The sequence below is a fragment of the Cryptomeria japonica genome, chromosome 9 (genome assembly GCF_030272615.1).
Source record: "Cryptomeria japonica chromosome 9, Sugi_1.0, whole genome shotgun sequence".
NCBI classification, from domain to species: Eukaryota; Viridiplantae; Streptophyta; class Pinopsida; order Cupressales; family Cupressaceae; genus Cryptomeria; species Cryptomeria japonica.
This window is the reverse complement of record NC_081413.1, coordinates 402,344,911-402,361,143: the sequence shown is the minus strand read 5'-3', so window position 1 is coordinate 402,361,143 and position 16,233 is coordinate 402,344,911.

Here is a 16,233-nt window from a genome sequence, read left to right as displayed (position 1 = left end):
CAACTTTGTTGCATTTTGAACATTCACCGGTGGGTGTGTTGATATTCTGATAATTTCTAGATCTACATTCATTTTCTCTATGACCATACTTATTACAGTTAAAGCATTTTCCATTAAATTTATAAGCATTAGGTTGCCTTACCGGTTTGTTGTGATCCTGTGTGTTTGCAGTACCGGAGCTTTCACCAACTTCAAAGCCAATTCTAGAAGTGTCACCTTTAGGTTTTTGATTTTTCAGCAAGTTACCAAGTTCCTATGAGCTTTTCTTGAATTTTTCTTTATGTTGATTTGCAGTTTCTAGTTCTCTTTCTAAGACTTCTTTCTGCCTCATCAGTTCATTGGAGTCATTCTGAGTGTGCATTAGATCTGTCTTCAATAAATCATTTTCATAGCTAAGTCTTGTGTTCTCATTTGTTGCATCACTTAGTCTTCTGGTCAATTCCTTTTCATTCTTCTTTCTATCTTCAATTTCCTTACAAAATCTCATAGTCATATCCTGCATCTCATTCTTTATTGTCATGTTCTCTTGTTTCAACTTGTTTATCATATCATTAAGTGATTCCTTTTCATCATTCTCATTTTGCATCTTTTCACAAAGTTCTCTTCTCTTATTTCTTGCAATAGTAAGATTCTCTTGAATTGCTTGAATGATATCCTGAGCTGCTTTTAGATCATCTTCTAGTTTGATATTTTTCAATTTCTCTGTATCATAGTCTGAAAGAGCTGCTTCAAGTTGCTTCATCAGATTTTCCATACCTATCGGTGTCAAGATCTTCCTCAAGTTGTTAGGCTTCTGAAAATAGAGAACCAAGCTCTGATACCAATTGTTAGGATTCCCACAGATACTGAGAGGGGGAGGTGAATCAGTATCTAACCGGTGAATTGAATTTCTTAACTTAAAACATGTAGAACATATTATAACAGTGTACCGATATGCAAGAAATAATGCAATAAATAGAAATGAAAGTAACCACATAAGAAACACACCATAACACAATATTTTAACGAGGAAACCCGGTGTGGGAAAAACCTCGGTGGGATTTGTGACCCACAATATTCACTTACTGGCCAATAAGAGAATATTACTTACAAGAGGAGCCTGCACATGCAGGAAGGCCAATTGCCTAGAGCTCACTGCTCAATGGGAAGTCTCACTAACTTACAATGTGGATTATACAAATCTAGTATCTTGTACTACTTTACAATAGCATCTATAATGCCAGATCCAGTATCGGTTTCTGCTCTGTTCTTTACATAAAACCTTTAACCTATATTTCGCATAATAGGTCTACCTAATATCTTTTTTTCTCATCACTTACAAAATGTCTACAATGATCTCTCTTATATATATGAGTCATTTTACAACTTGCCAAGTCGGCTTACAAAGTTTTTACAATAATAAACAAAATATAATATATCAAAAATCATGTTGGCCTCTGTGCCAGTATGCTTCCTTTCTCTGTGTCGGTGCCAGTGGTCTAAGTGCCGATGTAGAGTCTGATCTTGCTAGTGCCATAAGATTGTAAGGTTTCCATCAATGACAAAACCTTCTATCACCTACAATGTCTCATTGGAGTGTGCATATGCCAACAGATGGCATGTGTTTCCCTCTCATACTTTAGGCTTAAGTTGATACCCTTGTCAATTAGTATCTTGGCTTGAGTCGTTGGTCTGTGTCATGTGATATGTTGTTCAACCTTATGTTGGGTTGCCTTGTGAATTTGCAATTATTTATTAATTAATAATTAATCGATTTATATATTTCTTTTGTATTAAATTTAATTAATGGATGGCATTAATATTTGATATTAATGTGTGAATTATTATTTTTAGAGATTTATTATTTATTGATGTTTATTTCATGAATTTGTATTTACTTGATGATTTTATATTATAATTATTTTATGGTCTAATGTTTAATTGAATATTTATTATATGAGCTTTTGATTTATTGAATTATTATTTATTTATATATTAACTATTGGTTGAGTATTTACGCCTATCTATACATTTATTTATTTATTTATCTTCTTTATTGCTTATTTATTTATCTTATTTATTGTTTATTTATTTTATATTGTTGGGTTATTTATTGTTTATCTAATTATTTATTGTTTTGATTATTTATTTATTTGTTATTATGTACCTACCCCTTATTATGATTGGCCCTCTTGGGAGTTGTGATTGTGAGGATATTATTATTTAATTGTTTGTTTATTTATTTATATTATTTATGGTTTATATTTAATTGGATCATTTATTTATAATGCCTTTGATTTATTTTATTAGGCTTTAATTTATTATTATTGTTTATTATATTATTATTACATTCCCTTGTTACTAATTGAGTAATTAAATATTATGTTTATACCTACCTTATTATTTTATTGGTTGAGATTTGAAAGTAAGTAAATAATATTATTTTATATTCTTACCTCAATTTTTGGAAGGAGGGGTTGGTATAGAATATATTTTATTGGAATATTTTGATTGGCGGATATTCTTCTGTAGTTTTGAATGAGATCTTATTTATTGGCTTGGTGAGCATTTTTTTGGGTGTGCTTCTGGATATCTTTCTGTGGCTTTTGAATTTTCGCATTGCTTGGTTGGATTGGATTTTGGAAAGCTTGTTGGTTTGGGATTTTGCTCTTCTATGATTGCATTACCATCACTCTACTTCCAAGTTGGAGATCTTTTTCCATTCTTGCATTTTGATCTTTGAAAATAGTTTTTTCCTTTGTGACTGCTAAAAGATTGCTTGGGGAAAATATGGATTTGATTTCAGTTATTTATTTTGTTTATTGAAGAGAAAATTTCAATGGGAATGCTTAAAGTTGTAATTTGTGATTCTAAATTTGGTTTTGGCTGGAAATGGGTGTTTGGGAGATGTAGTTTTCTGGTTTTATTGTCCTGTGATTATTCTATGATATTGTATTTGATTTATGGTGGTTTTATTTCTCTTGTAAACCCTATTTCAGGTTCTCTTAGTGTTTAGAGATCATTTGTTATGATATGCACTTGTATGGATGTCACTATGGTGCATTTTTGTGCATATGTTCATCGTTTGTGATCAATTTCTTGTTTCTATGACCTCATTAGGCTTGTGTAAACCCTATTTTTCATTTTTGGAGGTCCCTTGTGTGTTTTGGGTCAATTTTAGACCATGATTATGCCTCTGCCCGAATCTGGGCATGATTGATTGCTTCATGTTCTCGATTTCCCAAAAATTGCAACCCAATACAAAAGAGCTAAAATAGGAAACAATAGCACCAAACTAGGATTCAATGGCACCAAAATAGTAACAATAGTGCCAAAACAATATCAATATATTTTTGGGTTGAGTTTTGACTTTCTGGATGACTTTTCTTGTTGATTTTGGACTCCAGAGGCTAGGGTTTGTTGTATTGATAATTTTTGGGCATTGTTCCATGCTTTTGTGGTATGTTTGAATCATATTTGGGCTCTAGAAAGTATTTTTTCACTTGTTTGTTGAGGTTTGAAATGTTGCTCTAGCAAGATGTATGCATCCCTTGTCGTTGAGGATGAGTATATGCAGCTCCAACGAGAGGTTGTGTTGTGCCTCGTTGTTGAGGATAATGTGGTATCATTGGATTCATATTCTTTCCCTATTTATGTGTTTATATCACTCTTGAGGCTCTCTTTATTATTGTGTTATGATGATTTGACCTTATGGCATGATTCTTGTTATATGGCATTTGTTTGTATGTTCACAGCCATCCCTTATGTTTCAGTTTCTGTCAGATTTGTAATGACTTTTGGATGCTTTCCTTGATGAGTTTCATGTTGTTATTGTGATGCATCTTGTTATGTATTTACCCTATGGTCTTGGTCCATGGTTGGGAGAGTGGGCTCTTGCATGTGTAGGACCTAGGTTATGAGCACTAGATCTCTAGGAAGGGGGTCTAGACCTATGGAACCACATGAAGAGTTTATGGATTAACGTGCAAGAGATAACATTATTAATAATTGATTAGTGGGTTGGGTATTTAGGAATTCACCTAATCAAGATAAAGAATATAAAATTGTATGCTCTAATTGGACGGACCTAGGGATGTGGTTTTGGGATCCTAGATTGGGAAGATCGTTGGAGTAGTATACCTAATCTCCCTTGAGTGACTCCAAGGTGGAGATGGATGCCACATGAGGTTAGCATGTGATGAAACTCTACCCCACATTTTTTCCATTATCCATATGCCTTGATTTGTTATTCGTGCCTCTAGAGGTTGATTGCTTTGATTTATTTTGATGTTGTACTCTTATGTTGGAGTCTTATGGGTCATGTTGTATCCTATGGTTGTTAGGTGTCAGCTTAGGTCTTGAGTGTGAGTTGGAACCTTATGTAATCTCCTATCACGGGGGTGGTTCCTATTGGTTCCACATGGTTGGGTGTTTGATGCCTTCTTCCATTGGGATATTCCTCTTCCTGGATGTTAGCATGTGTGGATTGGATTCTTGAATTCTTCCTCATGTGAATGTTCATTGGAGCTGATTTCTATGCACTTGGAAAAAGAAACATTGTATCATGATGCTTTGTATTTGTAAAAGAGATTATGTACCCTTATGCTATGTATCTTCATATGGATGTCGATGTAATTGAGAAAGGGATGATGTAATAGTTAGGTGAAGTTTTTATGGTACATTAATTGAAGTATTGGATATTCATTATGTAATATTAGAATATGAGTTCTATGTGGATAAGAAAGAGTTAGCGTGTATGCATTTGTATTGTATTGAAATTTTAAGATGGGATTGTATGTATAATCTTATGGAAATTAAGCTGGAAGGATAGTAGTTGTTGTTATAGATCTTGTTTAAGAAATGGAAGTTATCTAGATGAAATGGAATACGTTATATAGGTAAATGAGCTAGTTATCTTCGAGGTATGTAATGAATCTTGAAAGAATAATCTAGTCCTATAGAAGAGAATGGCTATACAAACTATGATGCTTTTATGATGAATGAAAGAATGGATATTAGGAGTATTTGATTTGGTAGTTTCCAAAAGAATCTAAAGAGTATGCTAAGTGACTAAGTTATACAAATGTGTTAAGGATTTATTATAGTTGTATGAAAAGTAAATGGATAGATGGATAATAGAATATGATGTTATAAGATGGATATATGATGTGTTAGGATTTTGTCAAGTAATGATGTTGGGATACCCTAGGGAATGGATTTGAATTGTGTGAGTTTATATAGAGATTGTGTTAATGATTAAATGGTCATTCCGCTTGCGTAATATGATTATATGGATATGTTCATGTTGATTTATGCATTCATGTAAATTTTTAATGGTGAATTGATGAATATTGGCAGTAATGTTGAATTAATGGAATGTTAGAAATAGCATAGAAGTGATAGATACCTTAAAGAAAAAAAAATTATCTCCTTTTGTTAGTAGATTTTGGTTTATTTCTCTAGGGTATTTTGGCGGGCATTATAGATTTTATGATTAATGATGGATAGTTGAGGTTTAACCTCTCACTTCCTCCCTACCTACTCCCCTCTCTACTCCACCTTTCCTCCTTAGTGCCATATTTATCCTTGCATATCTCCCTCTCTCTTCTTCCTCTCTCTCTGTATGTCTCTCTCTCTTATTATTTTTCTCCCCTTTCTCTCCATTCTCTCAATAACTACCTTTCCCTCCCACCCTCTCTCTTCCCCCCTCTCTAGTTCTTTCCCTTCCTCCCTCTTTACCTATCTACCTCTCCATCCCTGTCTACTCACAAACCTCTCTCACCCCTTTATCTCTCTCACATCTATCCCTCACCCTCTATCTCTCTCACCTCTCTCTCCCTATTATCTAGGCCTCTCACCTCTATATGTATCCCATCTCTAGTTATTTACCTCCCTATCCACCTCTCTCCTCCATACCCCTCTCTCTATTTGTAAATTTCTATCTCATTTTCTTCTCTTTCTCTCACTTATCTACACCTCTCTTCCTCCATCTCTAACCCTCTCTTTCTCTCACTTATCTACATATCTCCTCCTTCCTCTCTAACCCTCTCTTTCTCTTTGTTAACTCTCTCATTTTCTCTCTCACTCTTCACTCTAGGTAATAATCTATCTCCCCTTCTATCCTCCTCTATCTATCTCACCCATCTTTCTCCTCATCTAGGTCTCTCACCTCTCTCCCCCCATCTAGGTATCTCACCTCTCTATCTATCCCCTCTCTAGTTCCCTCCCTCCCCCCTTACTACTCTCCCTTTATGAACTCTCTCATTTTCTTCTCTATCTTCCCTCACATCTCTATCTCCTCCTTTCCTAAGTCTCTCACTCCCTCCACCCTATTCCCTAAAACCTATACCATATAAAGTAGAGGGAGAGGTAATGACCTATATATGGAAGGATGGAGACAAGGAGGACAATAGAGATAGAGAGGAAGGGGGGATGAAGGGAGAGGAAGACATTGAAGGAGTGAGAGACCTATGGAAGGTGGAAAGAGAGAGAGGGAGAGGGAGGATGTGGGTGAGATACCTACAGGGGGGAGAGAGGTGAGGGACCTAGATAGGGAGAGAGATAAAAGAGATAGATAGTGGGGGATAGAGAGAGGTGGGTAATGATACAAGTGTGGAGAAGTAGAGAGGTAAATAGGGAGGAAGGAAGATACCTAAAGAGAGAGAGAGGGGGCGAAGTAAGGAGGGGGAGATATAGAGGGAGATATGTAAAGAGCGAAGAGAAAGGTGAGATATAAGATAGAGAAAGAGAAAGGAATATGGAGAGATAGAGGAAATTAATGCAAGCAATGCCCTTGACCTTATGTACCCTAAACCTTATTTCCTACAACCTATTACCTAAACCCTATACAAGGGAGGGAAATGTGATGACATAGAGAGGTGAGGGAGAGACAAGAGGAGAGATGGAAGAATAAAGAGAAAAAGAGGGATAAGGAGTGAGGAAGAGGTGGACAGGGAGTGATTGAGAGACCTAGAGAGGGAAGAGGTAGAGAGGTGAGGGTGAGAGAGAGAAGTTCACAAAGAGAGAAAGAGGAGTAAGGAGGTGGAGAGAGGTGGAGAGGGTGGGAAAGAACTAGAGAGGAGAGAGATAGTTTGGGGGAGATAAAGAGTCGAGGGGGAGAGAGAAGCAAAGGAGAGAGTTGATAAAGGTATAGGGGTAAGGGGTGATGGAGAGGTGGAGAGGGAGGGAGATAAATAGAGAGGGGGCAAAGAGAGAGGTGAGATACGTAGAGGGTGAGAGAGAGAGTTCAAATACCTAGATGGGGAGAGAGAGGGGGGAGATATATATATAGAAGGGGATAGAGAGAGAGGTATAAAGGTAAAGAGGGAGGGAGGGAGAAACCCAAAAAGTAGAGAGAGAGAGAGAGAGAGAGAGAGAGAGAGAGAGAGGGGGGGGGGGAGGTAGGAGGGAGAGGTGATGACCTAGACAATGGACAGAGATAATAGAGAGGGAGAGAGTATAGGATAGAAAGATAGATGTGGGGGTGAAGGAAGGGGAGATAGAGGGAGGGAGATACTTGGACAGGGGAGATGGGTGAGAGAGAGAGAGAGAGAGAGAGAGAAGAAAGTATCAATATGGGAAATACCCTCAAACCCTATGTACCCTAAACCTTGTACCATCAATATTGTACACTAAACCCTATACCAAAACCTTAACTAATAACACAATGATGAACAAGTAGTACCCAACCGGTACTGAGAGGGGGGGGGTGAATCAGTATAGGCAAAAACACACACTTGAACTAGTTTGTCTGTAGACACTATGCATTGACATACAAACAGTGACACTGGTTCTCAAATAGAGTACAACTGGCAAAACCCAGAATAACTGAGATAGACATAAACTGGCTAACACTTATCTTCTCATACAATCTAACACTTCATTTCCTTTTCACCCTAATGCATGAATAGGTAATCTACCATCAAAGATATACATATGAGCAACTAGATCAACACGATTCACCGCTTGACAGAAAACAACAAAGCATCACATGAAGAAGACATCACACATAACACATATTTTTCACGTGGAAACCCAACAGAGAAAAACCACGGTGGGGATGAATACCCACAAGCTTGTTTTTGAACTCTTTAGAAGTCCACTCTGTTACGAGCCTTGTCCGGTTAAAGACTGAAACAATAAGTTCTGTTAGGGATCACCCGGTTAAGGGATGGCTAGAATACCCGATTAAGGGTTAAACCCTGTTAAAGGTTACCTTGTTAGAGGATTTCAAGAACTCAATGGTTTTGAGTCACCTTGTTAAAGGATTTACAACAAACCTGTTAAAGCTACCCTATTAAGGGATTTCTCAACTGTTAAAGTGGTTAGAGATCAACAGGTATTACAATGATCTGGTAACAACACTCAATGCCAATGCAGATCCGCTTAAGCTCCTCTTCACCTTTTGCACTTACACTCTGTAGGTATCACTTCTCTCCTTTTGGTCTGGAAAGAATCACGTATCCCTTCTCTTGGATACACACACATAACTTTTTCCAACAACCTCAGAAAGAGACACGATATCGACCTTATAGGAAAATAGATAGGTTGGTAGCATAAACCCTAAACTGTTAGGTTAAGGAATTCAAACGGTTCAATCCTGACCATTGAACATGCTGCATTAAATGCAACAGTTCTTGATCCAATCTCAAGACATTCTCCATTGTCCATTTCCACCGATTTCATGGCGGTTGATAACCCATCACACATTATCACCATTTTACAGACTTCGCACATTCCTGAGGTAGATAGGAACAATCTCCTTCATGAAAGATCCTTCACGCACACAAGGCTTACATGGCAACATGATCTGTTCTTCGTTACCATGCAAACTCATCACACAAAGTCACCGATTGAGCCACACAGGCTTGAATCACTTCAACCGAAAACCTTGAAGTTGAGACTACCAACCAGTAGTCATACAATGCGTCCATGTGCTGGTTCCCATAACCATATGCCGGTTCGCCTTGAACAAACATACCGCTTCACAGTGTTATACTGGTTCTCACATATGCCAGTTCTCACCTCTTCAGCATATTGACATCAATGACAACATACAATGTTATTATGTCCTCATACCGGTTCACATAATGCCAACAATCTCCCCCTTTGGCATTGATGGCAATATACAAAGATATCTCTCTGCTTCACATCTTCTCCCCCAATTTCTGCAAATATCTTCTCCACTTCAAATCTTCTCCCCCTTTGACAACAATGCCAAAGTGGAGGCACAAGCTTCCCTGTTCCATTATGCTGCTCCCCCCGAGGAGTAGCATCCTTCAACACATCAATCCTGAAGAAAAATTTGACTATGCAATACCTGACTGATGTGGAGCATATACCTTTAGTTTATCTCCTGAAGGGGCAACACCCCTAATTCACCTCTTAAGTACATAAATGTAGCTTTGGGAGAGGCTTGGTGAATATGTCTACTAATTGCTCCTGACTGGAAACATGTTCCAGTGTAATCTCTTTGTTTTGAACCTTTTCCCTCAAGAAATGATACTCAAAGTGCTTGGTTCTAGAATGTAAAACCGGATTCTTGGAGATATTAATTGCACTAGTATTCTCACAAAATATACTTACTGGTTCAGATACAGGAACTTTGAAGCAATTTAATACATGCTTCATCCAAATTGTTTGAGTGCAGTTCATGAAAGCTGCAACATACTCTGCTTCTACTATAGACTGAGAGATACAGCTATGCTTCTTACTCATCCATGAGATCAGTCTACCACCGAGAAAGAATGCACCACCAGTTGTGCTTTTCCGGTCATCTATATTGCCTGCCCAATCAGCATCTATTTATACTTTCAAGTTGAAATCCTTGCTATATGGATACCACAATCAATAGTCAATAGTTCCCTTCAGATACCTAAGAATCCACTTGACTGCAATCAAGTGGGATTCCCTTGGGCTTTTCTAGAATCTTGTAGTAATTCCAAATGCATGTGCAATATCCAGTCTGCTATACACTACATAATGCAACTTACTAATCATTGATCAATATTCCTTCTCATCGACTAATGTTGAGTCATCTTCTTTGGATAGTTTACAACCGGTCACCATCAGAGTACCAACTGGTTTGCTATCTTCCATGCCAAAGGTCTTCAACACCTCTTTGACATACTTGGACTGAGTGATAAAGATTCCATCTTTCATCTGCTAGATCTGCAGTCCAATGAAGAATTTAATCTCCCCTATGAGTGACATCTCAAACTCTTTCTTCATCTCATCAACAAACTCATGACTCATCTTGTCATCTCCACCAAAGATAATGTCATCAACAAATACCTCACAGATCAGGATCTAATCTCCTTCAAACTTCAAGTAGATATTGCTATCTTCACTTGTTCTCCCAAATCCAATCTTCACAAGATGGGAATGCAGACGCTCATACCATTCTCTAGGTGCCTGCTTTAGACCATATAAGGCTTTATGTAGCCTACATACCATGTCACTATCTTCAGATAGGGAAAACCCATCTGGTTGCTCAATATACACCTCCTCTTCAAGTACACCATTTAGGAGTGTAGATTTTACATCCATTTGATATGCTTTGAAACCTTTAAAAGCTGCATATGCAAGAAGCATACAGACTCCTTCCAATCTGGCTACAGGAGAAAAGGTTTCTCCATAGTCTTCTCCTTCTTCTTGAGCATATCCTTTGCATACCAATCTGGCTTTGTTCCTAATCACTATGCCATCCTCATTCAGCTTATTTCTAAAAACCCATTTGGTACCAATGACATTTTTATGCTCCGGTTTGGGTACCAAAGACCATGTACCATTTTTCTCTATCCGGTCAAGTTCTTCTTCCATTGCCTTGATCCAGTCTTCATCTTTATGAGCCTCTTTGAATGATTTAGGCTCAAATTCAGAGATCGTACATGAGTTTTCTCTGACCTTTCTTCTTGTAAGGATTCTTGCATCCTTATCTCCTATGATCTGCGTAGGATCATGATTCAGCTTGACATACCGATGAATGGTCTTAATGGATTCCTCTTGTTTTTCTTCTTCATCCTCATCTCCATCAGTATCATCATCTACATCTACCGGTGTAGGAACATTTTTATTGGTACTTGGTTGATTGACAATCGGTTCCTAAAATGTTATGATCGGTTCATTTACCGCTTGCTCACTGCCGATTTCCTCAGTTTTCTCAGAGGTTTCATCAACTCTTATATTGATGCTTTCTATAATTCTTTGAGTCCTATTGTTGAGACACTTGAGAGCTTTGCTCTTGGTGGAATATCCTAGGAATATTCCCTCATCACATTTCGCATCAAATTTGCTCTGGTGTTCACTCCTCTTGATGTAACATTTGCTACCAAACACTCTAAAGTAGCTAACCATAGGTGTCTTACCGGTCCAATACTCATAAGGAGTTTTATCCTTACCTTTCTTGATGAGTACTCGGTTCATTGTGTAGACTACAGTGCTCACCGCTTCTCTCCAAAAGGTGTGAACTACCTTTCCTTGAATCAACATGGTTCTAGCTGCTTCAACTACAATTTGGTTATTCCTCTCTGCTAGGCCATTCTGATGTGGATTTTGGGGGGTAGACAGTTGCCTCTTGATGCCATGTTCTTCATAGTACTTGTTGAATTCACCGGAAGTGAATTCCCCTCCTTGATCAATTCTCAGACACTTGATCCTTTTACCGCTTTCCTTCTCCACTAATGCTCTCAAAGCTTTGAACTTTACAAAGGCTTCAGACTTGTCTTTCAAGAATGTGACCCACATCATTCTTGAGCAGTCATTGGTGAGAATCATGAAGTACCTGTCACCCTGCACACTTCTAGTTTTCATAGGACCACACAAATTAGTATGCACAAGATCAAGCAAGTTGTCAGCAGTGAAAGATTTACCTTTAAAGGTTGAGGAAGACATTTTCCCCAATTGACACTCTCTGCACAAGGTATTATCCAGTTTGCTTAGCATCAACAACCCTCTAACTACCTTGATCTTACTAGCCTTCACAATGCTATCAAAGTTTACATGGCAGAGTCTCCTATGCCATATCCAGCTATCATCAAATTTAGCCATAAGACATGTACTTATATTTGCATTTATCTGAAATAGGTTACCTTTGGTCTACATGTCGGTGGCCACCAATTCACCATTCTTTCCTTTGATTCTACAAACTCCATTCTTGAATTCCAAAGTGAGGCCACTGTCATTTAGTTGGGCAACACTCAGAAGGTTGTGTCTGAGACCATCAACCCAATACACATTGTTAGCACTACTCTTTCCATTCAGAGATAGACCCTCTGCCTTTGACCATGCATGGTGCATCATTGCCAAAGTGAACCACACCACCATCATACTCTTTCAAGGATAAAAACTTGCTCCGGTCACTAGTCATATGGTGAGAATAGCCAATGTCAATGATCCACTCATTGGAATTATCAAACCGGGAGACAAGAGCCTTCTTGTCTGATACATCTTCCTTGACCGCAACAAACACAATATCTTCATTTTCTTCATCCTCCGATTCCTCATCTGTGACACCTTCATCAACTGCCACAAAATAGTTTCTCTGGTTTCCTCCTTTGAATTTCTTGAACCTTTCCAGTTTTTCCTTGTTGTCACCATTAGGACAGTTTACAGCAATATGTCCTATCCGGTTACAGGAAAAGCATTCCAAAGGTAGCTTACCTCTGTATTTGCTGGTTCCTTTAGGAAGTTTCCTGGCAAGAAGAGCTTCAAATGCCATCAGAATCTCCTCGTCATCCATTTCTCTGCTTTGTCTTGGTTCACCACTAGTGCTAGCTTCTTTTCCTTTTCTAGATGGTACTGCAGAAGCTTTAAAAGTTGATTCAGTCTTTTATACATTGCCATCAAAACTATTTAGCTCATAGGCTATCAACTTTGCAATGATGGAGTCTAGGGATACCTTAGTCTTGTCTATTGATCTCAACTCCTGAATAGCAGCAACCCTTATTGCATAGACCGATAATAGGGATCTCAGGACTTTGCTTACCACAGTGGAATCTTCTATTTTACCACCTGCACTCTTGATATCTCCAACAACGGTTTTGATTCTTACTCCATACTGTTGAATGGTCTCACCTTCAACCATCCGCATATCTTCAAACTTCCCTCTAAGGCTTTCTTCCTTATCTTGTTTTACATGCTCATCACCACCATAGATATTTTCAAGAGTATCCCATACCTCTTTGGGATTTTCCTTATCTCGGACATCAATAAACTCAATGTCAGATAAACTACTAATTAGGGCTTCCATGACTTGCCCATTCTCCTGTATCTCTCTCTTCTGGTCATTGGTGATAGTACCGGTAGGGGAACCATAGGCATTCTCAACATAGCTCCAGTGTTGAGCACCCATGCTTCTAATGTATATCTTCATTCTGTCTTTCCATATACTAAAATTTTCTTTGTTAAACTTTGGACCTTCCCTCTTCATCATTAGACTGAGATCTTTACCTCAAGCGGTTAAGCTTATAACATAGAGGACCTAGAGGATGCTCTGATACCAATTGATAACACAATGATGAATGAGTAGTACCCAGCCGGTACTGAGAGGGGGGGGGTGAATCAGTACAGGCAAAAACACACTCTTGAACCATTTTGTTTGCAGACACTGTGCATTGACAGACAAACAGTGACACCAATCCTCAAATAGAGTACAACCAGCAAAACCCAGAATAACTGAGATGGGCATAAACCGGCTAACACTTATCTTCTCATACAATCTAACACTTCATTTCCTTTTCACCCTAATGCATGAATAGGTAATCTACCATCAAAGATATACATATGAGAAACTAGATCAACAAGATTCACCGCTTGACATAAAACAACAAAGCATCACATGAAGAAGACATCACACATAACACACATATTTTTCACGTGGAAACCCAACAGGGAAAAACCACGACAGGGATGAATACCCACAAGCTTATTTTTGAACTCTTTAGAATTCCGCTCTGTTAGGAGCCTTGTCTGGTTAAAGACTGAAACAATAGGTTCTGTTAGGAACTGATCCTGTTAGGGATCACTTGGTTAAGGGATGGCTAGAATACCTAGTTAAGGGTTAAACCTTGTTAAAGGTTACCTTGTTAGAGGATTTCAAGAACTCAATGGTTTTGAGTCACCCTGTTAAAGGATTTACAGCAAGCCTGTTAAAGCTACCCTGTTAAGGGATTTCTCAACTGTTGAAGTTGTTAGAGATCAATAGGTATTACAATGATCTAGTAACAACACTCAATGCCAATGCAGATCCGCTTAAGCTCCTCTTCACCTTCTATACTTACACTCTGCAGGTATCACTTCTCTCCTTTTGGTCTGGCAAGAATCACGTATCCCTTCTCTTCGATACACACACACAACTTTTGCCAACAACCTCAGAAAGAGACACAATATCAACCTTATAGGAAAACAGATAGGTCGGTAGCATAAACCCTAAACCCTAAACCTGTTAGGTTAAAGAATTCAAATGGTTCAATCCTGACCGTTGAGCACACTGCATTAAATGCAACAATTCTTGATCCAATCTCAAGACATTCTCCATCGTCCATTTCCACCGATTTCATGGTGGTTGATAACCCATCACACATTATCACCGTTTTACAGACTTCGCACATTCCTGAGGTAGATAGGAACAATCTCCTTCATGCAAGATCCTTCACGCGCACAAGGCTTACATGGCAACATGATCTATTCTTCGTTACCATGCAAACTCATCACACAAAGTCACCGGTTGAGCCACATAGGCTTGAAGCACTTCAACCGGAAACCCTGAAGTTGAGACTACCAACTGGTAGTCATACAATGCGTCCATGTGCCGGTTCTCATAACCATATGCTGGTTCGCCTTGAACAAACATACCGCTTCACAGTGTTATACCGGTTCTCACATATGCTAGTTTTCACCTCTTCAGCATATTGACATCAATGACAACATACAATGTTATTATGTCCTCATACCTATTCACATAATGCCAACAATAACCGTATACATAAAATCTATATCATACTCTCTATTCCCTAACCCTATACAAGGGAGGGAGGGAGAGGTATACAAGGAGTGACTGAGAGACCTAGAGAGGGGAGAGGTAGAGAGCTGAGGGAGAGAGAAATTTACAAATAGAGAAAGAGGGGTAAGAGGGTAGGGAGAGAGGTGGAGAGGGATGCAAATAAATAGAGAGGGGAGAGATATAGAGGTGAGTCCTAGAGCCTAGGAAGAGAGGGGTGAGAGACTTAGGGGAAGAGATAGAGTGAGAGAGAGAGAGAGGGAGGGAGAGAGAGAGAGATAGAGAGAGAGAGAGAGGGTTGGGTAATGAGATAGGGAGGGAGAGGTATAAATGTAAAGATGGAGGGAAGGAGTGACTTGGGGATGGGGAGAGAGGGTGGGAGGGAGAGGTAGTAATTGAGATTATAGAGAGGGGGGAGAGAAACAATAAGAGATATAGAGAGAAAAAGAGAGAGGGAGGGAGGGATAGAGATGGGGGTTAGGAGGGAAGGCGGGTACAAAGTGGGAGAGGGTGGGAGAGACCTAGAGGAATAGAGGTAGGGAGAGAGTGAGGGAGAGGTATATAAAAAGAGAGGATACATATAGTAGTAAGTGAAGGGCAAGAGAGAGGTAGTGCTAGATCTTGGGGGAGAGGGAAGAGAGTGAGACAGAAAGGGGTAGAAAGTGGTCAGAAAGAGTGATGAAGAGGGACCTATACATCTAGAGTTTGAGGGAGATAAAGAGAGTGAAAGAATGTTGATATGAGCATGTTGATTACTTAAATTTGACTAAATCTAAAAATTATATGATCTTCTAAAACCTAGAATCTACATTATAACTCCTACAGATTTGAAACCACTATCAAACATATAGCCAATATATACATCAAATATAACTTAAAGCTATTGAAATGTGACTTAAATGTTATATTTCATGTATATATTCCTTTTAAAGGAATGGGCATAACTTCTATCCAAATAAGAATATTTTCCAAATTGCAACATCTCATGGAATTTTCCAATGTACAACATTTAGCAAGCATCATATTTGGCACTCTCCAAATTTTTTGCATTAGAAAACACTAGCCCTTTGGGTTGGATTTCCCTTGGGTATTGAACCTAAAGGGTTGGATGACTATTTTATGTTAATGAAATATTTTTATGAAAATATAAAAACTGGCACCTTTTTGGTACCATAGATTGGTGCACATACCCCTAGGTGAATGTGTATTGTTAATTCATGTGAATTCTACTAGACAACAAGTTGTGGTATTTTAGG